The sequence below is a fragment of the Miniopterus natalensis genome, chromosome 5, assembly GCF_054644295.1.
Source record: "Miniopterus natalensis isolate mMinNat1 chromosome 5, mMinNat1.hap1, whole genome shotgun sequence".
Classification (NCBI taxonomy): domain Eukaryota; kingdom Metazoa; phylum Chordata; class Mammalia; order Chiroptera; family Miniopteridae; genus Miniopterus; species Miniopterus natalensis.
Window position 1 is genome coordinate 31,013,860 of NC_142085.1, and position 27,685 is coordinate 31,041,544.

Below are 27,685 nucleotides of genomic sequence, written 5' to 3' on the forward strand. Positions count from 1 at the left end.
CCTCTAAGAGTACTTTGTTACTATTAAACAGAATGAAGAAACATAATACAGAACATTGCATAAAGTTCTACAAAGAGCTACACATTGGTAATAAGGCTTCGTCAGAGCCTGAACCATAATTAATCTGGAATCAGATTAGCAAAAAGATCTAAACTCAAGTGTTAAAAAATTAAAATTGATTCTGAAATAATTTGCATGCCTGTCAAAATAAAATTCAAAACTCCTTAAAGGAATACAAAAATAATCCAGTTCTCAACCATACAAATATTAACAAGAGAAAGGACCCAAATAAGTAAAATCATAAATAAAAGAGATGTTACAACTGATACCACTACAATATAAAGGAGATAAGAGACTGCTGTTAGTACCAATAAATTTGAAAATGTGAAGAAATGGATTAATTCCTGGAAATAAAATCTACCAAGACTGAATCATGAAGAAACAGAAAATCTGTACTGGCTGGTTATTAGTATGGTGATTGAATCAGTAATCAAAAAATCTCCCAACAAACCAAAGTCCAAGACCAGACAGCTTCACTGATGAACTCTACCAAACATATAAAGAAGCATGAATACCAATTCTTCTCAAATAATTTCAAACTCATTTTGCAATGTTATCAATACCCTGATACAAAAAAGCAGACAGATGCCACAAGAAAATAAATACTGTCGAATATTATCAATGGTAAGGAGGAAGCTTTCATACTGATAAAATGGATATTTCATTAAGAAAATGTAATAATTATAAATGTGAGTGTATATAATAACAGAGTTTTAAGACATATACATAAAAATATAGAACTGAAAAGAGAAATCTAGAAATCCAGAATGATAGTTGGAGATTTTGACAATCATCTCTCAGGGATTGAGAGGACAACTTCACCAAAATAACCTGATTTTATTTAAAAACCTTATCAACCAACTTGACCTCAGCGATATTTATAAAAGAATATATATTCCTCTTTAATGCACATTTATAATTCACCAAGATAAACAGTTTTCTGAGTCATAAAGGATCACAATTATTTTAAAGAATTTAAATCATATGGAGTATTATACTATCTGATTGTAGTTAGTGGAATTAAACTAGAAATCAATACCAGATATATATATCATGTAATGCACAAATATTTGGAGTTTAAATAACACACCTCTAAATAACTTGCCTCAAAAAAAGAAATCATGGGAAAATTAGAAAATATTTTGAACTGAATTAATATAAAAATTGAACATAGCAAAATGGGTGTGAACAAATAAAGTCATGCTCAGAGGGAAATTTATAGCAGTCAATAGTTATATTAAAAAATAAGAAAGAGCTAGAAATCAATGATCTCTGCATCTACCTTTAGAAACTTGAAAAAGAAAAGCAAATTATGCAAAAAGTAAGCAGGTGGAAGGAAATAAAAGTGAACAGAAATTAGTAGAATAGAGAAAAATCAATAGAGAAAAAAATCAATGAACCCAGAAGCTATTTGTTTGAAAAGATTAGTAAAACTGATAAGCTCCTAGATAGCCTTTTCAAACATACAAAACAGTCTTCCCAGTTGTGTGACCTGAATGTAGTTTATTGAATGAAGGTCATATATGTTACTACTTGGTTTTACATAAATTGACATGGTGACTTAATAAGCCTGTTTTCATTCAGTACATCACATTTTGTGAGAGAAACGTAAGAACTGGTTTGAGTACATGTAAAATCATGCTATAACCAAATAGTTGCAGGGACTGGTGATTTTGAGCATTAAAAACCATAGGTGGTGGGTGGAAATGGTAATTCTCTTCAAATATATTCAAGCTGGTGGATTTGCAAAAGTATTAGGCTTGCTGCATGTCTCCTGTGAGAGTGAATACTAAAAATGCACAACAACTAAAAAGAACAAATATGGGCCCCCCAAAAATGGGGATTCATTGTTTTCTGAATTCTTATTGCACAGTATTTGATATTCATGTGGTGTTATTGCACTTAAGTTACAATAACTTGTGCACATACCATCACCCGAAGGGGAAAACAAATATATTACTTATATTTCCCACTGTAGCCACATCTGACACAGAACGTTGCATTATGGTTTCCTTCTTCTAGGTTGTGAGTAAAAGTGTATTGAATAATGGGTCATTATTGTTATCAGAGGGAAAGAAAGGAACCCAGGAAGAGAAGGGGGCAAAGGAGGGCAGGAGGGAAGGAGGGAGGCGGAAAAATGAGATAATGTGGTTGTTCCTCAGTTACCCTCAACAGAAAGTTTCAAGCAAAAGCGGAATGACATTTCCTTTTTTTCCCCATTTTTTAAATTCCATTTTTTAAATTAAATGTATTGGGGTGACATTGGTTAATATAATCATATAGGTTCCAAGTGTCCATTTCTATGATACCATACTGCTATCCATGTCTAAAGACTTACTGTTTGTTTTTCTTGTTTGTTCACATGTTCTTTTTAGTTTTATATCCCATATATGAGTGAAACGGTCAAGAGTTATCACTGACGTTTCCTTTGTCATTAAGGTCATAGAAGAAGTGAACGGTGTGTTACCAGAAGGCATATGCTGCATAATGTGTATTCTAGAAAGTGTTGCTGCTTAATATCTGATCTCTGCACTGTTGTTAGTCAAGACCTGTCTGTTTTTGGAACCTGATGAGAGGAAGTACAGAAAATGAGGGTAAACACGTAGGAATATTTATAACAATAAAATAGGTTAATTTTGTCTTTTGGATCTAATTATAAAAACTGGGACCTCATATTTAGTATGTGCTTATTTTATTTTTATGGTATCTTACAAAAATATCAGTTCATAGGAAAAAAGGTTTATTCCAATCCCTTTACTATAAATAGTTTGAAAGCACTGCTATAGCGCAAGAGTTGCCCCAAAATACTTTGTCCTGTAAGTGTTTCATTATAAAATGAGTTCAGGAAATGTTTGTGTTTCTCTTACAGATTATAGGGCACAAAGAAATGTCAAAACCTATGAAAATTAAAGCTGACTCTTTAGTTTTGTTAACCCATTATTTTTCAAGACTTTTAAAGTCAGAATTATTTTCATATACTACTATTAAGATCCTGGGGAAAGAGTGTTCAAAGGAACACAATATTTTTTATGTAATTTGAGAGTTATAAGTAATTATCCAAATTTGTGACATTTTAATAATTATGTCAAAATTTAAATTCTTTCAAATATCTAACCATATTGGAACGCTTTTTAGTTATGAGAACTCAGTTGATGTGTAATTAAAATGGTGATTTTATCAAATTTTCCATTGTCAGAAACAGATTGGTTCTCCTTTCAAATAATAAACAGGTATATTTTGTTAAGTGAAATACACTTTAATGACAAGTGTAAAGTGAAATAATACATTTAAATCATAAATAGCCACAAAATCTCAAGTAGAAAACAGTTTATTTTTAATGCATTGTAATCTGAATAATAAATTTAAAATATAAACTTTGTAACAATAAACTACGCATATATTTTTGTCATTTATATCTAATATAGTTTTAAATTGTCATCATTCAACTTTCATATGAAATCATTTTTTATAATTCTTTTGAACAAACCATTTTAATATCTTTGCCAGAAAAAATTATAATACCTCTCCCTGAGGACAGAACATAGTAATTGTTCTTTATTCAGTGTCCTTCATTCTGTATGATCAGGAGAGTATATCACTAAGAAATTATTTCAGTGTCTATTTTTCAAATATTGGTTAGGTATATAGTTAGAGAAAAAGTCAGTCATGGGTATAATACAATCTTCCATAATTTCAGAAATATTCAAAATGTAAACTATCAGAAACCTTGTTTGTCCTCACAGATTTATTTTCTTTTTGGACATAGTTAAACTTTAAAATAAGAACTACAAAGTCTTTTAGAAATTTGCAAAATACAATAATTAGCAATGGTAGATATTAGATAATTGGCTTTTTTGTTTTTTAAAAATATATCTTTATTGATTTCAGAGAGAGGAAGGGATGGGGAAGAGAGAGAGAGAGAAGCATCAATGATGACAGAGAATCATCAATCAGCTGCCTCCTGCACGCCCCCCATTGGGGATCGAGCCTGCAATCTGGGCATGTGCCCTGACCAGGAATCGAACCAGGATCTCCTGGATCATAGGTCGATGCTCAACCACTGAGCCATGCCAGCCAGGTTAGATAATTGTTTATAATCTGACTCACTAACCAAATAAAAATAGTCTCCACTCTTCTCATTTTTTTATATTAAATATAAAATATATAATTTCTGGAGTTATGTGATTTCCTTTAATAATTTCTTGTACTGGGAAAGGCTATGGAAATGTGAAACTCACTCTGCGCATAAAATGTGTTATGCTTATAAAATATTCTGTGGTCATTTGTGAATTTTAAGGTTCATTAAAATCATTTTGCCTATCTGTATAAAATACTTCAAATTTTAGAAATGCTGACCTATGTCTGAATAGGAATAACAATCCTGCACAAATTCTGGGACTTGCTCAAGGAAGGAAAATAGTTCACAAACTTGGAGTTCAAAATAACGTCAATGTTATTTATTTTTTACGAACACAAAAATAAGAATTATTCTTGTTACTTTCTGTGAACGACCTTTGAAGGGGATATTAACAAATAGGCAGCTATCTAATTAAAATCCAAGAGTTTAAGAACAAGAGAACAAGAGACATAATTGCAAATATTTGCAGGGGTCTTCTACACAGTTATACACAAGGAATCAATGACTATATACTACAGAGAGGGTGCTTAAATGTAAAATAAAGTCAAAACTAGCAGGAATTTAAATACTTCAGAAATTTTATATGGAGTAGTACATGGCTTAATTAGCATGCTAAAATAAAAAAGCTAGATGATACTCTATCCAGGACATTTTAGAAAAAATTCCTATGCTGAGAAGTTGAAGACTTCTGACATCTTTAAAAATTCTAAGATTCCATGATTGTATTAAATAACATCAAAACTATAGTAACTTTTTTAGTAGTATTTTAATACCTTTTCATGCCTTAAGAATAAATGAGAGCTCTAGGTAGATTGATTCCTACAGTTCTATCTCATAACAAATGACTCAGATGTACTTTTGGGGTGCCTAACATTAAAAGCAACATTTTCTTACCAGACTCAAAGTGAAAAAAATAAAACTTTTGTAACTATTACCACTTCCTATGGAGCTATTTATTTAAGTAATCATTCTTCTATTGGCCACCTGATTTGATGAGACATTCTACATAGTTATTCAGGGTATTGATTGAGTATGGTTTATACATTACTGTTTCATTGTTAAAGAAAAGGCATTCATTCTTTCCCTGGGACCCAAATACCAAAAGGAGCACATATTCATATATTTTTTTCTACCTCTGCAGTAGAAATATAGTTTTGCCCATGAATATGAATACATATTTTTTCTTTCTCAAGTCTCAGAAAATAAATTGCATTCTACATAATTATGCCATTCAACCGCAATTTGCATTAATGTGATATGTTTAGAAACTGTGTCATACTAGTTACATGTTGAGAATTTGAACCCAAGAATACTTAATCAAGTTCTAGTTATATGAGCTATTATTTGTGTAGCACGGCCAAAAGAATCACTCCAATTGTATTTAGGTTCTCATCATCTGAAAAATAGTCATTTTAATGGTGCATTTCTTAATGTGTGATGGCTGAACTGAAGGAGATTGTTCATGTAAAATGCTTAGAACAATTTAGATGGAATTATTTTTAAGGATGTGAGATGTATAGTTCTTAACTTTGCAGAAATATGAAAATCAATTTGTTTAGAAATAGTTTTTAAATTTTCTTCATATAAGACCATCAGTGGATATCATTCCTATGTAATATATTTTGATTATGTGTTTTCGTTCAATTATAAGTAATATTTAATGCCTATTTTAAGGCTATGAAGTCATAGTCTTAAACCTATACCCTTACTTCAATGTCTTATTTAAAAATCTTACAGGGTGGGGCAAAAGTAGGTTTACAGTTGTGAGTAGGCAAAACAGTTTATTCTTATAATATTATATTTTAATTGTATTATTTTCCATATGAATGACTGAAACCTACTTTGTCCCACCCTGTCTATTGATTTTTGCATAGAATTGTCAAAATTTAAGTTGTATTAGTCATTTTACACACTATAAACATGTTTTAAAATAAATATATTTTATAATTTAGTATAGCTCCTCTGAATCATTTAACAAATAATTAACTTAAAATTTTCTGAGTGCTCTCATAATAGCACTATTCTAGGATCTGGTTTTAAAATATCATAGCCTTTAACTTGATGGACAACCTACTAACATGAATTTAAGTAAATAAAAGGCATTTTCTCATTTATTTTGGAGGCAAAATATCTTCAAAGTTAAAGTGAAACAGTTTTTCATAGAAACCAAATCTGAAAAGCAGAAACATACAAGCTAAATACTGAGTCAAAGAAATTAGTTTCACTTTATGACCACATATCCCAAAAGCTAATTTTCCAGAGGAAGCAAAAGAGAAGTCTTAAATGAGAATACACAGTATTTGTTATTTTTTTCTGCCTTATTTCTCTTAGCATAATGTCCTCCAGTTTTAATGGAAGAGACAGGATTTCCTTATTTTTTAACACCATAATGTTTCATTTTATACATTTTCTTTATCCAGTCAGCTATCTGTGGGCACTTAGGTTGTTTCCCTATCTCGGTTGTTGTGAATAATGCTACAATAAACATGGTAGTGTAGATATCTTTTTGAGATAGTGATTTTATTTCCTATGTACTTATACTTAAAAGTTGATTGCTGGTTCATATGGGAGTTCTGTGTTTAATTTTTGACTAATCTTCCCATTGTTTTCCATAATAGTTCTACCAATTTTTACATTCCCACCAGCAGTGCACAAGAATTCCCTTTTATTCACATCTTCATTAGCATTTATCTCGTTTGTTTGTTTGTTTGTTTGTTTGTCTGTATAATAGCCATCCTGAGAGGGGCCGGAACTGAGTTCCAGAGCCATTTCAGGATCTGCTGTAAGACAGGACCAAGGTCAAAGGGCCTGTCCCAGGGCATGGGCAGACATGTCTCCAGACTGGCCTTGAGCTATCAGAACAAGGGATTAAGAGGGGCTGGATCTGGGTCATAGGCCACCTCAGGCCTCCATGGTCAAAAACCATGTCCATGGGCCTATGACTCCGGGCATGGGTGTGACTCTTGCTAGGTCCCTTGGTGAATGGTGCCAGTATCAGGACCAAGGCACATGGGGCTATAGCCTACTCCACAGGGTGACAGGGCTGTTTTAGGGTCTGTTGCTGGTCCAGAGTCAGTGAGTCTGCCACTTGGATGTGGGCCTGTCTTCTCACAATGGACCTCCTAAGTCTTGAGTTCTGCCAAGGTTTCACAGTCTCCTATGTGGATCCTAAAACTTCCACAAAGGTATTTTTTATTCCACATGGCTCCCAAATTATTGTTGCTAAGGTGGAAACACAAGCAAGAGCCTATTTCACCCTTTCTCTGATGTCACTCTCAAATGTTTACAAGTATTTGTTCTCAAGCTTATAAATAGAAACAGAGAAAAGTTACAGCATATTCCAAACCAATACATTATAAGTTCCAACATGTCTGCAGGTATAATTAATGAGGTTTTGAGTGAGTAAGGTCTTCGTGGAGAAAATGGGGCTTTTCTATCTGAATGAAATATTTAGTCTGTGTAATGAAATTCCTTTTCATTTTCATTTCTTCTCTTGTCTTCCTCCTCTGGTCTCTTTTGATAACTGAAAGTATCTGTCAGCAACAGTTATAAATTTTAGCCATAAAATTAGATTTTTTGCAAAAAGAAAAATAGACATTTCAACTGTGTGGCTTTTAGCAGCCACATGTATCATCAAAAAAATCTGTGTTCTCTAAACGTGAGTGAATAGATTCAAGCAAGCATGTGCTTTTCTGAATAGCCCTGCGAGGGAAGTCTGGTTGCCATTTAGAGCAGGTGGATCCTGCTATTGTTTTTATCCTACTTCTCTCCTTCCCCAACACCTTTCAGGAATAAGAAATATACTTTTCTTATTCAGGTGTCTCAATTCTTCTTTGAAGACCTTGACCAAGTAAGACAAGGCATCTCAAGTTATGATTATTTCTTAGAAGAAAGCTTCCTTCATCTGTGTATTCTTAAGGAACTGAAAATGTTTATTAAAATAACCAGCCACCACTGAAATAAAAACTAGAATAAAATGCTTCTTAGAGCACATCTTAAAAATCTATGTTTACTTTTAGAACAAATACTTGTTCTTTCTTTAAAGAGATGCAGGGGGTAGGTAACTGGGTAGATAATTTGGGGGGCTTTTTGTATAGTATTTGTCAGTGGCCCCTTTAATGGCCACTTTGGATTCATTCAGCCACATGGCTACAAACAACCACATTAACTTCAGGTATCCTATGCTATAATGAGGGTCAACCAGATAAAATTGTAAAATAGATAGTTTATCTTTAGCTCCCTTGCAGGGCCTCCCTCTTTTCCTCAGGGGCTCTTGATTCATTACTATATAGTGTTCCTCCGATAATTTTGGGCAACTGCCGAAACTAATTTCTGCTGAAGTGATTGCTGACAAAGCTTATGTTTCTATCCCGTTCAGAGTGTTCATTACTTTATAATATGTAAGTAAAATAATTTCTACGACTAAAGCCTTTTTCGTTCAAATTAATGTATAAAAGCACCATTTTCAATATCAAGTCCTGAGGTTGGAGGAAACAATTTGGGGCATCAGAACATTCTCAGTATGCACAAAATAAAGCCCCATGTTTCATCTGTTCTCATCAAGTGCTGTCTATAGATGATTCTCTAGATCTCCAAACAGGATGTTTACAGTTTTAGAAAAAACAAAGCTCCAAAATTCAAAGGATATAATATTCCTTAAATGGTAAGCTCATAGAAAATAGGTGTATTTTCGGACAACTTATTTTCCTGGCGAGGACCAGAGATTTATATTCAGTAAGAAAGATCTCACACAACTTGGGCTAAGAAGAGGAGATTAGGGAGACCGAGAGACTGAGATAACTAGGCACAGGAGCTAATGCTAGAAAAGACTGATGCCAGGAAAGTGGCAGATATTAGTGAAGTCTAAGAAGGCCTATTGTTTTGAGAGCATTCTGAAGTGGTTAGCAGAGACTCAGAGAACTGAAAAAATGTAACACAGGACCATTAGTAAATTCAAAAGCAGTGCTGCTATCTCTGAAATAGCTAGAGTGCCAATTAGGAACTGTGGCCTGAGGGAACATAAGTGGAAACCAGCTGAAAATGAAGGCAAGAAATAAGGTAAAAGCCAAAGAGTAAGAACTTCCTTCAGAATCGGTGTTCTGAATTTACACTCCTGGCCATGACGTAATAGTGAGGGACCAGATTTATAGTTCAGGCTTAAGCAATAATGAACTGGACAAACTATATGAAACAACAGCTTCCGCATATTAGACCAGAAGAACAGGAAAATGGTCCTTGAGAGAAGGGAAGCAAACATGGCTTATGGTTGCCCTGGCCTACTGCCCGGAGAGAATACACCAGCTGCAGTGCTGGATGTCTCGTGGTTCCCTGTTCATTTGTTTATGTCTGTTTTATATTTTTGTTTTTGGCAATAGTCTTTTACTATGTTTTTAAGTTCAGTAATCTCTTTTGTAGTGTACAGGCCGCTGTCAGTCCCAGTCAGTTAACTTTTTTTATCAAATAGAATGTATTGGCTGTCTCTAGAAGTTGGTTTTGAATCTTTCTTATATTTTTCATATCTATTTGTCATGCTTAAGATTCCCTCTACTTTCTTGATATAACGATGTTAATACATATTTTACATCCATGCATACTAATTCTACCATGTATGTGATTTCCAGGTCTTTTAATTTTTTTTCTCTGTATCGTGTGTCATATTTTCCTTCTTTCTTGAATGTCTGTAAATTTTTATTGTGTATCAAACTTATTGCAAATGTTATACTTTTAAGTGATGAAGTACTTAATTTTGAAAAAAAGTAAGTTGGAGGATTTTTATAATAACTAATTTCAAGATAATACAAAAGTATAATACTCTATTAAATAAAATGTTTGTATAAAAATAGACATAGGATCATGGAACAAAGTCCTGAGATAGGTCCACACACAGCTAGTACAACGATTTTCAACAAATAAATGATGTTCAAAAAAGACAATATTATAAGAAAGAAGAGGAAAATGGGACATCTAATGTAAAAATAGAACAACTCTTAGCTTACATATTATGTAATAATCTGTTATCTATCACAGAGTTAATATAAGTCCTAAAGCTATTAAGCTTCTACAAGAAAACATAAAAGAATTCTTAATAATCTTAGGCAAGGATTTCTATATTACAGTAACACATATATAAAGCACAAAAGGAGAATTTTATAAATCGGCTTTGATCAAAATTAATTTCTGCTCTTCAAATGACAGCTTTAAAAACATAAAAGTTAAGACAGTCTCTTCAATAAGTGGTGCTGCGAAAATTGGACAGTTACATACAAAAAAATGAAACTAGACCACCAACTTTCACCATACACAAAAATAAAACTCAAAATGGATAAAAGACTTAAACGTAAGTCATGAAACCATAAAAATCCTGGAAGAAAACATAGGCAGTAAAGTCACAGACATCCCACGTAGTGGACTTTTCACTGATACATCATCTAGGGCAATAGAAACAAAAGGAAAAATAAACATATGGGACTACATCAAACTAAAAAGCTTCTGCACAGCAAAAGAAAACAGCCTCAAAATACAAAGGAACCCCACGGACTGGGAAAACATTTGCCAACGATGTATCTGATAAGGGGCTAATTTCCAAAGTGTACAAGGAACTCATACTACTCAGCAAGAGGAAGACAAACAACCCAATTAAGAAATGGGCAAAGGACCTGAATAGACACTTCTCCAAAGAGGACATACGGATGGCCAAGACACACATGAGAAAATGCTCAACCTCGCTAATCATCAGAGAGACGCAAGTTAAAACCACAATGAGGTATCGCTTCACACCTGTCAGAATGGCTCCATCAACAAATCAACAAGCGACATGTGCTGGTGAGGGTGTGGAGAAAGTGGACCCTAGGACACTGCTGGTGGGAATGCAGACTGGTGCAGCCACTATGGAAAATGGTATGGAGGTTCCTCAAAAAATTAGAAATGGAGCTGCTGTTTGACCCAGTGATCCCACTCCTAGGAATGTATCCTAAGAATCCTGAAACACTAATTAGAAAGAATATATGCACCCCGATGTTCATAGCAGCACAGTTTACAATAGCTAAGATCTGGAAACAGCCCAAGTGCCCATCAGTAGATGAGTGGATAAAAAAGCTGAGGCACATTTACACCATGGAATACTACGCAGCTATAAAGAAGAAGGATCTCGTACCCTTTGGGACAGTATGGATGGACCTGGGGAAATTATGCTAAGAGAAATAAGCCAGGTAGGCAGAGAAAGACAAACATCACATGATCTCACTTATATGTGGAATCTAAAGAACTTAATAAACTGATGAACAGAATAGATTCAATGACATGGAAGCATAGATCAGACTGACAAATGTCAGAGGGATGGAGGAGGGCGGGTGGGTGGAGGGGGAGAGAGTAACCAAAGAATTTACATGCATATATGCACAACCCAAGGACATGGACAATGGTGGGGAGAGGGACTGGGGAGGGGAATGGGACGAGGTGGAACGGGTCATTGGGGAGAAAAAGGGACATTTGTAAAATTTTAAACAAAAATAAAATAAAATAAAAGTTAAGACACTGAATTGGAGAAGATATTCTAGAACATAAACATGATAGGGGCCATATCCAGGATATAATGAAAGCTTACAACTCAATTATAAGATGACAAACAATCTAATTTTAAAATGAACAAAAGATGTGAAAAACATGACTTCCCAGAGAAGATACACAGATGGCAAACAGGTACATGGGGAGAGGCTGGTCACCATTTGTCATTAGGAAAATATAAGTAAATGTCAATAGAGACCAAAATGAAAAACCACTGCATATGCACTAGAATGGCTAAAATTTTAAAGTTTGACTGTGCATAGTGTTGACAGGCAGTGGAGGACCTGTAACTGTCATAAAGAGTAAAGCTACAATCACTTTGCAAAAAGCGTAACAACGTCTTTAAAAGTTACATGAGGGAAAAAGTAACTTTACAGTGGGGGAACCTGACAAGAACTACCTCAGCCATGTGATCAAGCTTAACAGCATCAGTGAAAACCTGATAGCGTATATCCTTGATTTGACGTGATGACAGTGGCACTTCAGTGCAATGATCTTGCCCCCAAGAATACATAGCCCCTGTCTAATCATGAGTAAAACCCCAGACAAACCCAAGTTAAAAGACAGTCTGTAAAATACCTAACCAGTATGCCTCAAAACTGTCAAGATCATTTTAAAAGAAGGAAAAAAATGAGAAACTGTCAGAATGTAGAGGAGCCCAAGGGATAAAAAAGCTGACCAAATCATGACCAAAATGGAATGTGGTTTCCTGGATGGGATCCTGGAATACAATGGGGACCTTAGGCTAAAACAAAGTAAGAAAATTAGAATAAAGTATTTATGCTAGCAAACAATATATCAATATTCTTTCTTCTTTGTGACAAGTATGCTATAGTTATGCATTATATGAACAAAAGGGAACCAGAGTTCAGGGTACACAGGAGCCCACTCTATCATTTTAACATTTCCATAGAGAGATTTGACAGAGACAGAAGAGGCCGAGGCAAAGAGACCAGGGAGGCAGAAACTGAGGTTTGGAGGCCTCAAGCCAAGCACAAGAAACTGAAAGTAACAAGGAATGAAGTGCCCACTAGCCTCCCAAGGGCGAGCACCCCTGACCTTGGTTTAGGTTCCGAGACACTGATTTTGGACTTCTGGTCTCCGCAACTGTGAGAGAATATTTTTCTTATTTTTAAGCCGTCAAGTTTGTAATAATTTTGTGACAGCAGCCACAGGAAATTCATACGGTTACCTTACTCACTTCTAAGGATACAAATACTCTTTCTATTCGGAAATATTTTTGTTTGTTTCTTTTATTTTGGTTGTGGATTTTTAAAAGATAATCTTTCTACTCCTCTCTTCTGAACATAAACCGAAATTCAGCTGCCAAGGTGACATCTCCCCTTGGAAAATCTCTGCATTTTCAAAGTTGAACATCTACCCACAACCTGCTCCTCTCTCAGCTTTTCCATCTCAGTTGATACCGGATCCATCCCTCCAACCGCTTAATCCAGAATTCCTATTGGCATCCTAAACTCTTCTCTCACCACCAACACCCACTGTGTAGGGGAATCCTGTTAGCGCCACCTTCAAAGGATATCCAGAGTCGGGTCACATTTTACCGTAATTACCACCACTACTAATTTTGTTCCGAGACACCAGTCTCTCTGACTAGGGTTACTGAAATATCCTACAGCTCTCTTTTCTTCTATCTTTGCTCTTCTCTAGTCACCCAGAAAGAGTTAGCTCCCCTTTTAAAACCTGAGTGAGATCAAGTCACGCATCTGCTAAAAACGTGTCACTCTGAGTAAAAGCAATGTCTTTCCAACAGTTGACCCAGCAGGACCTACTTGATCTGGTTCTCCCATCACGTTTACAGTGTCCTCTCTGCTGTTCCGTCCCTCACTCACCACATCCGTCCTGCTGGCCTCCTGCTGACCTCAACTGCCCTGCCTCAGAACCTCTGCTCTGTTCCTTTTACCTGGAATGCTTTGCTTCTGGACACTTTTCCAAGGGTGTGCTCAAATTTTAAATTCTCAGTGCAGTCTACTTCGGACTGCTCTATTTAATAAAATAGAGCAAACACTCCTACAGTTGTTCTATCCAATTCTCCTACCCTATTCCAATTTTTCTTTTTCTATAACATGCAATATTTTTATAAATTTATAATTTTACTTATTATATTTATTATTAATTGTCTCACTATGCTGGAAGGTAAGTCCCTTAAACATAAGAATTTGTGTCTCTTTTGTACTCGTTTATCCTTAGTGTATGCTCAAATGCTGAGTGAATGATTAACAATAAATGAATTAATAATAAAGTTAAGTCCAGTTCCCTGAAATTAAGCTCACTTGAATTAAAGTAACATCACAAATACAGGATCTGGCAATATTTTCTTGGCTATGAAGGTGTAAGAAATTAATTTTTCTATTGTTCTGGTCAGTTTACATACAAAATAGACTATCTTATTACTTAACATGATGCCATTTGTATGGACATTACTTCAAATTGTGTAGAAAGGAGAAGAAAAAAATGCACCACTATTTTGTTCAATCAATTGAAATCCAATTCCCTTCAAAGTTTTCTAAAATATGTCAAATAAGCAAAGTGGTTAATTCTTTCAAGCCAAAGGACTGAAGCAGGAACTTGCTAAACAACAGTCCGAATACCTGAAATGACCAATAAACTCCAAAAGAGTTTTCACTAACTGAAAGAAGTAGCCTAAAATATTAGAAAAATCTGCTGACCTCTTAAACAATTATATGACTGCTTAGTCAATACAAATTCACTACTGAAATCTAAATTCCCTCAGTGAGAACTATTCAAATTAAATAATAAGTGTATTATTGTGACAGTGAGAAATTGAGCTCCATGTTCTGACAAGTATATTAGGCACAAAGAAAGAAAGACAGTACAATTCACTTTAAAATTCTATACTAATTCAATATGAAACTGTTAGATGTCTATACATATTGTTCTGCTTTTGAACTAAAATACATAATTAAAAGTTGTGAGATTGAATGGCATGCTGTTTTCCACTGGCTTTTCATATTGTAGGTTTTTATATGCAATTCTAAAAAAATGCTATGTAAGTCAAAGGACAATGGAGGCATGATAATCTTTTCATAATTCAAGTTACTTTCACTGGAGATTCTAGGATACAAAAGTTTCCTCAGTTTTGAACTGGAAATACAAAACGCATTTGTGCTTCTCTCTGAACTGTACAGTATCTGCATGGAGCTATACACATAGTTGATATTTAATAATGAATTAAATAATGTATTAAATAATGAATGAGTAATGGTAGCTACATTGACATACACCTGAATTTCTTAATAAGACCTTGCATAAATTCTTAAAAGTAATATATTTTTTAAATAGCTGCTTTTACGTGCTTATTTCTTTAAGGCAGTTCTACTTCAGTTACTAGTAAGACCAGTACACTGACTAATCCCATTAACACTTCATCTTTTTGCCCAAACTATATTTCTCTTTTATCAAATATACAAAGGCAGTTACATTAAATGGCTCTATCAATTTATATCAATGATTTTACACACTATGCATCCCATATTGAGTAAGGTACCATCTCAATATTAAATAATTTCAATAAATTTTAGGAAAAATAGACTTACTGTAACTTAAAGTAGAAGTTAAATCTCTTGATATTTAATCATATGGCCTTCAATTCGAGATCTCTTTCCTAAAAAGAGTTGGAAAATGCTGATAAACGTGGCTCAGTGCGCTGGGTTATCATGAGTAACACCCACCAAAACGTCATGTCCTTTTTGGAACCTCAGAAAAAGACCTTATTTGGAAACCATGTCATTGAATATGTAATTAATTCAGTCTGTGTGAATTTTGCTGTCCGCCTAAGAAGGAAAAAAGAAATGCAGAGACAGACAGACACGAAAGGAAGATGCCCACGTGAAGAGGAAGGCAGCTTGTGGAGCGATGGAGCTACAAGCCAAGCAAGAGGAAGAAGTGCCTGCAACCAGGAGAAACCAGGCCAAGGCAAGGCTCCACCCACCTCTAGAGCCTCAGAAAGAGCTCGGCCCTGCCATCACCTCCTTTTTGGATTTCCAGCCTCCCGAACCAAGAGAGCCTGCATTTCTGTTCTAAGCCACCCAGTTCATGGTACTTTGTTAGAGCAGCCACAGGAAACTAATGCACTTGGTTTTTGCTTAATGAATTTATGTGCAATATGAAAATATACAATTTATATGTCATCTCGCGCCTCTCCCAACCCCCACTTTACTAAGCTACTGAAGTAGAAACTGGATGTTTCTTTTTAAAGATTTTTTAAATTGATTTTTAGAGAGAGAGAAAGGGAGAGAGTGTGAGAGGGGAAAACATCAACGTGAGAGCAAAACTACCAGGGATCAAGCCCTGGAACCAGCATTCCCTGACCAGGAATCGAACCGGCAACCCTTCAGTGCACAGGATGATGCCCAGCCAGCTGAGCCACATTGCCCAGCGTAGAAACTGGATGTTTTTAATGCCTTTTATTTCAAGGAGGATAGCATACCTTTTGGATATGAATGGGACTACATTTCAAGATTATGTCTAGTCACTCCAAATCTGAGACAATGAGGAAATTCATTTTATTTCAAAGCAATATTTTTTTAAATGTTAAAAATAAGTGCTTTCATATATATTCACATTTATGTGAAAATAATTCAGATTCAATTTGAAAACCAAAGTACTTGAAAATGAATCCCTTTCGTTTGAGGATTTGTTACTGGCAGCCTTTGAGCCTCTCTGAAGTTGATCCACTGACAATGAAGTAGCTAAAAAAATAGAAAAACCCAAATTCTGGATCTAGGGTTTTAATGCAATATTTTGCACAACAGATTGGTTCTCAGATTAAGAAATAAACATATATCCGTACACTGTTTTTTATATTTTTCAAATATTAATTATTTCACCTCCCCCCAGATAATGCAGCCTCCCCACATGAGTCTCTTTCCATGCCCTCAAATACCACATTTTCAGCCTGGAAAACTAGCTTTAGAAAGGATGGGTAAAATATGTTGCCAGACATTATCTTGGCCATGAAAATGCCTTCTCTATCCAGTCACCCTATGAGAAATAGTAGAGGGAAAATGAACTCTACTCTAATAAGATATACCGGATATATGATTGTTGTTTTTGAGAAACATGGAACAAAAGAGTTTGTTCTGTGCTCTAAGCAGACCAGAATGATTGGATTTCTCATCACTCAGTCCAGAAGGGCACACAGCAGAACAATTTACATGCCATAGAAGGGAAACTGGATGATTACATCTATAACTACTATTTGCATTACTTTATTAACTGATAATTACAAATTTTCTACAGTTACCTCTAGTTATGCAGGAAATAGTGGGAGGTTTTTTGTTCTTTCTCATCTAACAACTAGATATTTTGAATTGTTCTTTGATTTGTATACTAAATGGCACTTGTGTGTACATGTATTTTCATCTTATCAAATTGCACAACTCTATTACTGCTCTGTAGTCTGAACAAAAGAAGTGCTGGAACCTAGCGAACAGTGGGCTGAGAAAGTGAACTGGCTGAGAGCCACTGGAGCTAAAACACCCAGTGGGCATAAGGAAGAAATACATCCAGGTTGTCATACTATAATCATTTTTCTTTGTTATTTTTCCACCAGTAGATAGCATTTATTGAATATTCCAAAATGGTTTTTAAAACTTTCAACACTATAACCCATTATTTATATGCACATCTTATATCCTTACTTTAATCAGCTCTTAAGCAATTTTACGACAGGTTGAATATCAAGGTGTATTTGGCCATGTCTTTGGCTGTCCATATTTGGCAGAATGACTGTAGACCATTAATGAAGAACTCATGGTCACATAATTCATGCTTGTCTGGTCTCCCTCTAATTGTTTATGGCTTTCTCTTTCCTGGTAGCTCTTTAAAAATAACCCTGAAATTAGACTAATGCTGGGTACAAGTCCTTCCCTCCGGATACTTTCTAAAGCCAGAACTAGAATGATTGCACTAAAGTAAGATTTTATTTCAGCTACAAATTTGAAAATAGGTATAAGTTAAGTAAAATAATATATGTGAAAGTGCTTCGTGTTTTATAAAGTGGTATTTAAAAAGCCAGTTGATTACAAGTATCTATAAAGTATATTAAACCAGGAAGTTATGAAAAAGAGAGCTTGAGACAGGTTGCTTAATCAGGGAATTTCAGTATTCTGATGTTTACAGCCATTAATTAATGAGTGGATTTGCATATGTTATTATTGTCAAGATAATAAAATACTGGTCAACTGAAATATGCATGGGCTTTTCTGAGCTTGATTTTAGTTGAGGCAAAGCATTTGATCGGATATACTCCCTTCGTAAAGCAAGCTAGAAGGTCTGAAGCAATTTTTTCTACAGAAATGTTTTCTTCTTTTGTTTGTTTCTAATTTTGAACAACTGTCTCTCTTGTGCAATAAAATGTTAGTCTTTAAGTATTAAGAAAGCTTAGAGAGGAAATTTGGAAAGTGTTGCATACAGTATTCTGTATTTTCAAACTCTTTTGTTATTTGTCACATACTTGCCTTAAATATGCTTTTCTTTTATGCTGGAGGCATAGAATAAATATCATAGATTGAAGTCTTTATCTAGTGAAAAATCACATTTCTCATAATACAGTTTTCTCTATATGGTGTATATATACATCAGTCTAGGACTTGTCAAAATCAGTGACTTCTTGTCAATAAATACACACATGGCAAATATATATCAAACCATTGCCAGCTGTCCACAACTTCAAAATATAAGAGGACAGTATATTATTAAAATATCCATCCATGTTGTATCTGGAGTCCCCAAGTACATTATTTACTTATCCATGTGATTTTTAAAATGTAAATATGCTTTAACTAGCTATGGTCAGTACTTGAGTATCCATGAGAAGTTTGAATCTTCTATTGTAAGTAAGGAATCACCAATGGATGTTACAGGAGATAAAGTCCATGTGTTAGAATTTTAGTCATTGAGGGAGATTTGATTCCTGTCCCTGGAAAGGATAACACATATAGCTTTGTAAAATGTGCAATAAAATTTCTTTCAATTAAGCAGTCCACTTTCTGCCTCAAACAGCCTTCTAGAACACTTGTCATGTTTATTTAGACAGGATCAAACTCAATAGTTTATTCTTTGACAATGACAAGCATATGGCAAGCAATTGTTATGAAGCGTAAACTTCCAGGATATAGCTTTACAATGTTGAGAGAATTATACTCATGTAAATTTCATTTCTGAAGAATGTACTTTAAGTGCATATTACATGTTTACTTCAATAACAGAATTTAGGGCTTAATTAGTACATGGTTACATTCACCTTGCATTGCAGACTTATTTGATGAAAACCTTCCTATTATAAAATTTATATTTTACACACTAAAAGAGATTTTACTATTTTGCAAGAAGTTGGGATTCTTCCAAGGGAAAAGTGGTACCTAGAACAAGCCCATTTTTATACATTAGGCCCCAGCCATTAATCTCCTACCAAGAGGACTTTAACAGTTCTCATTAGATTTCTTCTCTATCCCATGGACATGATGATTTGCAAAGGTTAAATTGAATCACAAGCCCTAACCCACAGAGTTTCATCAGATTCTGCTTTTTTACTGTCATAATATTGTTTTCCCCAACAAATTAGGTCTCTGCTATGCTTTCTATTTTTAATTTGTACATAATATCCAGCCTTGCCCTGGCAAGTTATATCTCTTTCCCATGATCAATACCTACTCTTCTCCTTATAGCTGGAGTTCTATTACCTCTACTGGCTGCCCCAGGCTCCTCCCTGGTTCTCTGACCTCCTAATGGCAATTCTATATCTAGTCATGGAGTTACTATATACATTTATACCTGATCTTACTACGTATTTTAAATATAAATGTTTACCTGTCAATCTGAACTTGCTTGCCATTGGGCCAGTGCCATTTCTACCCAATATCTATTTACCAGGGAATGTTCAACATAGGGCCACCATATGATCTTCAATATCCTAAATGAGAGGCTATTCCTAGGACTGACATATATAACTATAGCTTTAAATGTATTTGTTATTAAAGTGTTGATAATACACTAACTCTACACACTGTATCAGAAATGTTGCCAGGAGAACAACTTTTTAATAATATTGTGTTCTCAGAAATGCCTACTATAGGGATTACAAACACCCAAACCAAGAAACTATAGTGACTATTGTGTTGGCTGTCTGGGGAGTTGCCCTAGGGAGTGAAACTCCCATAGGTGGATAAGTGACTATTAAATTGCTAGGTTTATTTTTTTTTTATATCCTCACCTGAGGATATGTTTACTGATTTTTTTACAGGGAGAAAGAGAGAGAAGCATCAATATGAGAGAGAAAAGGTTGCCTCCCATACCTCCCCTGACAGGGGATCAAACCACAACCTAGATATGTGCCATGACAGGGAATCAAATGTCCAACTGTTTTTGTGTACAGGAACAATACTCCAAGCAACTGAGCCACCCAGCCATGACTAAATTGTTAAGCTTCTTAATCACACATTGACAGTAAGCAATAGGGAATTATGTACATTTTTAAACAGATGAATAACGTGGCAGAATTTATAATTTAAGAAGTTTCCATATACAAGGGAATGAAAATGGAGGAATGGAATGGGAAAAACTAATGAAAAGAGGCCTGGAAACACACAGGGAGACAGACAAAAATAAATGCCAAATTCCATGGACAAGATCAACAAAGGCAGTTCAACAGAGAATCTCAGGTAAATGGGTGACTGTGCCACCAGATCCCAGATTTGAGAGAGTAACTTGTTTTGAACTTCCTAAATATGTTCCTGAGGCTATTGATAGTTTCCTTTCCTTAATGAGAGTTAGTTTACAAAGAAGCCTATGTCAGAATCTGCAGGTGGGAGGAAAGAGTGGACCCATTTCTAAAAGAAGTGGACTGACTGGTAAGAGCAAAGAAACCAGGCAGAGGCTGACAATTTTATCATTACATACAGGAAGACATAAAAGGTGGAGCAGGCGCAAGAGTGAGGCATGAGAGCAGGTAATCATACAGATGTTTGGGGATTGTGTTGACTTTTAAATATTGTGTGGCTTTCAAGTAAAGGTCTAGGTGAAAATGGATACCTTGAATATGAAACCCTGGGGAAATTGTCGATTAGCAGCAAATAAAGAGGAGAATTTAAAGAAGAGAGAGGGAGCATTATCTCACGAGTTGGAAAGGTTAAATAAGATGAATGCTTAAAATATGTCACTGATTTGGCAATTAGAAGGTCATTGGTTATCTTAACAAATGCTGTTTCAATAATGTGATGGGGTAGATAGTAGACTGCATTGAGTAATGAGAAGTGAACTAAATGCAGTTAACGCATTCAGTAGTTTGGCACTGGACACATAGAAAACTGTTTTATATCTGGTTGCTAAAAGAAGGGGAGTTTACAGATTTTTTTTTTTTTTTTAACATTGTTTTAGACATGGGAAGCTCAAGAAATGTTCTATGCTAATTTTTCAAAAAATTAAAAGGCAATCCAGTTCTACATGTAAGGAGGTTGAAAGTTGCCACTCTATCCTAACAACAAATAAAAATCTGAACAGACTAAAATATCAACAATTCTTCTTACATCCATAAGACAAGGGAGAACACAGGGCAAACTGCCACCACCAAAGACTGGGGAGATAGCCAGCAAGCACAGGGAGTTGTGGCTTACCAGAGCAGGGACTCACCAGTGGAAAGTGGTGCTGGGGTGGGAAAACCTGAACTATAATTGACAAATTACTGGAGGCTCAGTGTGGACAACTCTAGGAGTTAAAAACTCCAGGGTGTCCCAGTCATAGGGGGCCCAACAATATTATAAGATTTACCTCCAGGAGCTCAACCAGGTTCTCTTAGTAATTATCAAAGAAAAATCTTCTTGTGCTTCTGGCAAAAGAATGGAAAAATAAATAAATTTTAAATATTCTATAGCACTATTCTTCTTAACAAAGCCTACTCTCAGGACAAACTAGTTATCAGAGCCTAATATGCAGGGATATTATCAGAAATTAAATAAACAGGGGAAGAGAAATACCAAAATTTCAACTAGCTCTATCTTCCTCAGATTTTCTTGTCTCAGAAAAATCTGAGAAGCACTTGTGAAATTTAAAGACCACAGACACAGGCTAACTTAAAGACTGAGACCATGTCATAGGACTAAAGAATGGTTTACCTCCCTCACATCTCACCACCACATTGGTAAAGCCTATTTGCAGCAAGTCTGGCTATCAAGAAATACTAAAGGGCAAAAAACAATCACCACAATTTGAAAAGACAGAGTGAGCATCCGAGTCAGACATGGCAGGGATGTTGGAATTATCCCAGGAATTTAAAAGGACTATGATTTTAATATATAAAGTAGACAGCATGTAAGCACAGATAGACAATGTAAGCAAAGAGATGGAAATCCAAAGAAAGAACCAAAAAGAAGTGCTAGAGATTAAAAGAAAACACTGTAACAAAAATTTTAAAAATGCTTTTGATGAACTTATTAGTAGACTATAGTAACTAGACATACCCGAGGAAAGAACCTCTGAGACAGGGGACATATCACTGGAATCCTTAAGAAGCAAAAAGCAAGGAGAACAAAGACTGCGCAAAAGAGAACAGAATATCCAAGGACTGTGGGACAACTATGATATGTGTAACATACACTTAATGGGAATACTAGAAGGATATGAAAGATAGGAAAAAAAGTCAAAAATAAATTTTACATTGCAACCAAGCATACACACATGTATTTATATATAATTGAAACCAAAGATTTTTGAAATATTTTTGTGAACTATATGCAGTGCTCACTGATATTTTGTCTTCTGTGCTATTTTATTTTATTTTTCAAAAATGAAGTTTTGGTCCCTCTAAATTTAGTCATTACCCACAAAAGGAGGTCTTTGCCCATGATTTGAAATCACTATGTGAGGTGTTCTTATCTACTACAATGATTTTAGTTTTGTCTATAAGCTGAATAAACACACGTTTGAATCCCTTGTAAAGATCTCTCTTCAAGTCCAAAATCATAAGTTCTTCTATTTTTAAGCTTCCATGTAAAAAGTTACTGACATTTCAAATTCAAAGTGACTGAAATTGAGCCTATGCTATTGCTTCCTCCCACCCCCCCCCCCAAAAAAAATCCTTATCTCTGCAAATGCAGTTTTATCAACATATTGTGCAAGCCATGATCTGAGATTCATTCTTATGATATTTTTCTCACTCTTATTTATGTTCAACCAATTTCTAGTTTCTATCTATATTATCTATTTTTTTATTTAAAAAATTTTAGTAGGCACATTAAACAGTAAAAAGAAACAGTTGAAATATATTTTAATGTGTTCAACCTAATATACCACAAATATTTCAATATGTGATCAGCATTAAAAATTATTGAGATATTTTCTATTTTCTCATATCAAGTCTTTGAAATCAATGTATAAGTTACATTTACAGTACATCTCAATTTGGACTAGCCACACTTAAAATGCCCAAATACCTACATTTGAGTGATGGCCATAATTTTGTATGGGACAGGTCTAGATCTAATATTTCTTGAACACATGTTCTCTTGATTGCCATTAATGGTATCTTTGAGCTCTCTAAAAGTTTTTCTGTATTACTGCTATAATTAACTTAGCTTCTAGACTAGACCAAAATAATATTTTTACCATATTGCAGCCAAATTGGATTTTTTGAAAAAGGAAGTATTTATAGTACTTTCTCATCTATAAAAGTCTTGAATAGTTCTGTGTTGCTAGCAGTAGAAGTTTTTAAAATGGGGATAATACCCTTCATGATCATATCCAGATTTGCCTCTCTTACCCCAAATATTGACACTTTCCCTTTGCTCTTAAATTATTGCTCAATCCATGCAGTATTTTTCATAGAATTTAATAACTCCCACTTGAAATGCTCTTCCTCCTCAATCATCAAATACTAATTCTTCAGGTTTAGGGTAAATGCCACTCCTTCAGGAAGACTTTCACATTCCCTATAGACTGGATGTTCCCCGTCTTGCACTGATTTCTAACCTAAAACTATTATATCAAGTTTTAATAGACTAGTTATTTAACCTCTTCTTCTTTTGTACATATGTTCCCAGAGGGAAGGGATATCTTCTTGTTTATCACTGGAACTTTCATATGGGGCAATGAATTATTGGGAGAGAGAAGAGAAAATGATCTTTAGAAGTAAGATGATAGAATGAGTTTTCAAAAATATGTGAAGTGAGGACATTCGAGTTCAAGATGCAGGTGGAATGTCACTACTTTTCCTTCAAACTTTCATTAAAATACTTATGAAGGATTAATGCTTATCAAAACCCCTAATTAAAATGCCTTTTCTATGCCCAATGACACAATCAAAGGATGAGAAAAACTGGGAAATATTCGGTAAAGAAAAAATACATACATTAGGTATGGGAATATATATATATGCATGTATACATATATATACACATGTATAATCAAGTTGACCAACTTATGTAAGATATATTACAAATGAAACCATTGCATTATATTTTTAAAATAGTACGAGTAAAGTAACTGGGGCCAACTCAAAAACATTACAAGAATATAAATAAAAACAGAATATACCATAACCCCAGAACATTACCCAATCTGAGAAGGCACATGTTGGGGGCAGGATCAAAGGTTCACATAAAATATATCATGTTTTTCCTTGTCTTAATTTCAGTTATTGTATTTTTCAGTTATGGAATTTCTATTTGGTTCTTATTATACTTTCCAATTATCTACTGGAAATCTCAATGTTACTCATATTTTATTGTGTGTATTAAACATGATTACTTTAATGTCTTTTTCTGACAACTCCATTATCTGGATCCCCTGTGGTTCTGTTTCAATTATCTATTGTTATGGTTTAGAATCACACTGTCTTGTTTCCTGATGTGTCTGGTTAGTTTTGATTGAGTGGTGGATATTGTGTATAAAAATTGTAGAAATAATTTCAGGCCCAGGCAATGTTGTTTTCCTCCACAGAGAGTTTACTTTGCATTTGCCAAATGCCTGGGGAGAATCATCTGAGAGAGTTAGAATCCAATTCAGGACTGATATGAAATAAAACTGAGCTAGAGTCTCTGTTAGATCATTTCTACTTCTGGTTCACTCTTATTCCTAGAGTGCAGTCTCTCTGTCTCAGTTCACAGAAAGCATGTTCATTAGCCTACACCACTTGGCAGGTCCTTGACTTCAACATCTGATCCTTAACAATATGGGATTGTCAAAATTGTTCACCAGCTTTTCAGATTATTGGTCCCCTTCACTATAGACAAGTACCTCCAGAGTAAAAGCAGACTCAAGTGCTGTGTTCATGTCCCTGAGCCACTAGCCTCTCCTAGATTTTGATTAAGTATTTCTTCACTATCTTGGTCATTCTCTATGCCTTCACGTAGATATCTACAACAATATCAGTCTAGGTCTGGGTCTAGATCTATATTTATCCCAATTTTTCATTGGTTCTTAGCTAGAGGATTAGTCTGGTTAGCACAGTTCACCACTACTGGAAGCAGATATCCCTAAGCTAGTCGTAAAAAAATTTTTTCTGTGGGAGTCCTATAAGAATTGAGTTGACTCTGATTTCTTTCAGAGCATCTTTACATTTGCTTTTATCAAGTGCTTCTTGACTTGGGATATATTTTCATCTTAAATTCTCAGCTTGTTGCTTTCTGGCCCCCACAGTATAAGCTTAAAATCCAAATATATTTGAGTTTTAGGTCCTTAGTTACAACTTAATAGGTAATATATTTCCTCTGACCTGGAGTCTACAGAGATATATGGAAAAGCCTTGCTCTACTGGAAGCCGTAGATTAATTCCTAGTGTTTCAGGTTTTGGTTTCTTCTTATTATGTCTATACATTCAAGCAAGGTCTTGTCTTGTCTCCATAGGATGCTGGTAAAAACCAAGCCCCTTGGTTCTCAAACTGGAAATACTCAAGAATGGCCTAAGAGTAAGTTCAGACTTTCAACCTCTGTGATTTTAGTTCCACCTTTACTTTTGACTCTCAGAGTTTTCCTTAGTTTCCCGAATGCTTAAGTAGTCCTTTAAAATATATTTTTGGTAAATGTTATTCAGAATTCATACATATTTTGTAATAGCAGATCTTTTCAGATTAATCTGTCCGATAAATTGCTGCTAGAATTACAGGTCTATTAAAATTTTTTATGTATGCTATTACTTTCAGAATAAAACAGCAATTAACTATTAATATGAACAGCCGTGAAGACTCACCAAAATCACAAAAATCATAACAGCCCTGAAATGCAAGAAGGCGTTATACCTTGAAGGAGGAATCATATTGAGAAATGATCACTGATCGATGAATGCTTTGGTTTATAAACTAGATTAACAGGGTCAAACACGAAGACTGTTAGAATTCGATTAAACCCAACTCTCTCAAGATTCACTATTACTGAATCTTAGAGTTTATCAATAAATAATATTCACTCTTTATTCTGTGGGAGCCTCTCTCTTAGAGCAGTCTACTCTTTGAAACACAAGGATTCTGCCACTGCTCACAACGTCCCAGTCATCATGGGTACCTTTATCCCTTCACCTACTTAGAGCTACGGCTCCCAGGGTTGGGCTAAAACAGTAACTAAGTAAGCCTAGAGGACAAGGAGAGCACCCTTTTCCTTCTGTTTCTGAGAATAAAAGTTAGTCTTAGAGGTGGAGTCTGAGAAGGTCCTGGATACAGTTTATTTTGTCAGTTGGGATTTTATGTATTCCTTTTGGCCTAAGTGGTAGTACAGATTGCATTTTATTATACAGGAATTCATTTGTTCTCCATGGAGATAACTGGTCAATGCAAGCAGGGAAACCTTTCTCCTTAGCCAATAAAGCTGTTTTCTACTAAGGCTGCAAGGCCATGGGAATTTGTTGAGGGTTTGTACACATCTAGAGGCTATAGTTTGAAACTGAGAAGAAGGATTCTGCCCATGCCCTGCTGGACATTGATGTTATAAAAAAAGAATTCGCATGTTCTCTGTTGGAAAACATCAATCCTACATATAGCTATCCTCATTTAAGATGAATAAATCCTTAGTTACAGCAGAGGAAAGGAGAAAACATTTTACAATCTAAGAGAAAGGAAGAATTTTCCTAAAGATTGACAAATTATACATTTTAAAAAGATTTTCCCCCCTAGGAAAATAAATGGAATAGTTGGAAAGCATCAACTTTGTACAACTATAAGACAAATACAAGCTGTGGTTATTGTGAAACATGAGGTTAAAGATGAGATTAAAAGACAGTGCACTGGGTGGCTCAGGGTACAGAAATGTAGTGGGACTCCAATAAAGATATGAAAAGAAGGACAAGTACCTGAAATGGAACATCAGAATTACGTTTTCCAGTAGGAAAGTCCAAAGAAAGGATTCTCGACAGTGCAGAGAAGTGAATGAGTGACAAAAAGGAAAAAGCTTCCAAGGAAAATGAAATACCAATGAAAGTAAAATAGATGATACATAAGGAGGGCAGAGAATGGAGACCCAGCTGATGAATTATAGGTACTACTGAGGAAGAAATGAGAACAAATGGGACAGATGTAATGTCCATAGGTATAATTGTCATTTTCTTTAAAAATGGTTCCTGTGGAAGAAAATCTGTCTGCAAATATTTCTGGTCATAATACTATGAGACAAATAAAATTAACCCATGCCTAGGTTTAAATTAAAAATAGATATGCTATTTTTAAAAAATAAACTTAAATACACCATTAGTAAATTTTAAATAGATGATAGAAAGATAAATAGAGACAGAAAGAAGGGAGAAAGGGTCTCCCTCTCACAGAAAAAATAAACAGTTTCTTAAGGAAAATTAAAAGGAAATGACAACATTAGTTAACATGTATATTCACTTATGTGCCTCACTATGTTCTAAGCACTTTATATATGATCTCAATTCTTATTAAAATTACATATACCATTAATTCT